The sequence below is a fragment of the Penaeus vannamei genome, unplaced genomic scaffold (assembly GCF_042767895.1).
Source record: "Penaeus vannamei isolate JL-2024 unplaced genomic scaffold, ASM4276789v1 unanchor4818, whole genome shotgun sequence".
NCBI lineage: Eukaryota > Metazoa > Arthropoda > Malacostraca > Decapoda > Penaeidae > Penaeus > Penaeus vannamei.
In genome coordinates, this window is record NW_027217797.1 from 400 (window position 1) to 2,500 (window position 2,101).

Below are 2,101 nucleotides of genomic sequence, written 5' to 3' on the forward strand. Positions count from 1 at the left end.
ACAGATATTCATGTCAGGCCATAATAATACGACTTACCACTTCACGAAACGCATAAAGTGAGAAAAAAGGAAAGCAGAGGCAAAGAAAGGAAGAATGAAAGAAAGAAACACACACGCACGCCTACCTACACAAATACACATTCACACACACACACACAAACATTCCCTTTCTCTCTCTCTCACATACACACCGACACGCACAATAACCTGACATAAACAAGATTAAGAGATGCTCTTGCTCTCCCTTCCTCTGCATAAGGATCACAACAATCCATCTACAATCTGGAACGATATGGTGAAGTTACACAATCAGAGGATAAAGGATTAACTCTCGATTCTGTTTGAGAGGGGAGATTGAGGACAAAACTCCTTGTAAAGCTGGAAATGGAACCGGTGGCCTCAACAGTCACCCGGCAACACACCTCCCCTCACTCCCCCCTGGCCGTGCACCCCCCCCCCTCCCCACAGCTGTATCTTCATCATGTTCGCATTGCTTTCCTCTCTTCATTTTTCTCTCTCCATAGCTTCGTCCTCTTTTTTTTCTCTTTTTCTCTTCCTCTCTCTTTCTTCTTTTTCTCTCCCGTCTTCTTTTTTTTTTTTACTTCTCCCTTTTTTTCGTTTTTTTCTCCCCTCTCTTTACCCTATTCTTCCTCTTCATTTTTAATTTTCCTATTTCTTTACCCTCTCATATCTTTTCTCCGTGTTCTCTCCCTCTCTTCCCTTTCCCCTTTCCTCTTTCATCTCACTCCTTCCCTTCCTAACTCTCCCCGCTTATTTTCCTTCCCTTCTTCTTCTCCCTCCTCCCTACCTTTTGTTATTCCTTCTTCCTCTTCCTCCTCCCCTTCCCCACTCTCCCCTCTTTCCTTCTTCATCTCCCTCCACCCTTTCCCCCTTCCCTCTCCTTCTTCTTTCCCCTCTATCCCTTTCCACCTTTCCTTTTTCCTCTCCCTCCTCCCTTCTCTTCTCTTTCTTCCATATTCCTCCATCTTCCCATCCCCTCGCCACACTAGCACACACACTCTAACCCGACTCTCCCCTCTTCCCTTCTTCATTTTCCTCATCCCTTCTCTCCTTCTTCTCCCTCCTTCCCTTCCCACCTTTTCTTTTTCCTTCTTCCTCTCGCTCCTCCCTTTCCCTCTTTCCCTCTTCATCTCCCTTCTCCCCTTCCCCCTCGCCCTCCCCTTCCCGTCTCTTTCCCCTCTTTCCTTCTTCCTTCCCTTCCCACTTTTTCTTTTTCCTCATCCCCTCTCCCCTTCTCCTCCCCTTCCCGTCTCTTTCCCCTCTTCCCCTCTTTCCTTCTTCATCTCCCTTATCCCCTTCTCCCTTCGCCCTCGCCCTCCCCCTATTTCCCTTCTTCATCTCCCTTCCCCCCTTCCCTTCTCCTCCCCTTCCCCCTCTTCCCTTCTTCATCTCCCTTCTCCTTCTCCTCCCCTTGCCCCTCTTCCCTTCTTCATCTCCCTTCTCCCCTTCCCTTCTCCCCTTCTCCTCCCCTTCCCCCTCTTCCCTTCTTCATCTCCCCTCTCCCCTTCCCTTCCCTCGCCCTCCCCTCACCCTTCCCCTCGCCCCCTTCCCCCTCGCCACACACGGCCCACACGCTGACTCAGACGAAGTTGTGGTTTGACGAAGTGAATCTTCCTCTCGATAAAGCCTTTATGACAGTATCTTTTCCTCATTACTTTCGTTGTTGATTTTCTTTCCGAACTTGAGTCCTTATTTCCTTCAATATTTATTATTTATTTGTATTTCTTTTTTTGTTTTATACGTGTCTGTTTGTTTTTATTTCTTTTTTGTTTTGTTTTGAACGTGTCTGTTTTTTTTCCCTTTCTTTTTTGTTTTAAACGTGTCTGTTATTCTTTTTTCCTTTTTTTTTGTTTTATACGTGTCTAGTTTTTTTCCTTTGTTTTTTGTTTTATTTTGAACGTGTCTGTTATTCGCTTTTTTTCCTTCTTCGTTTGTTAGCATCTCTTTGCTTGACATTTTTTGTTTTCTATTTGGAATGTTATTTTCCTGGTTTTCTTATCTATCATTCTGTTATTCGCTTGTTTATCGATTTTGCCTTTTGTAATTTTCTTCCCGTTTAATTTATTTATAATTTTCTCCA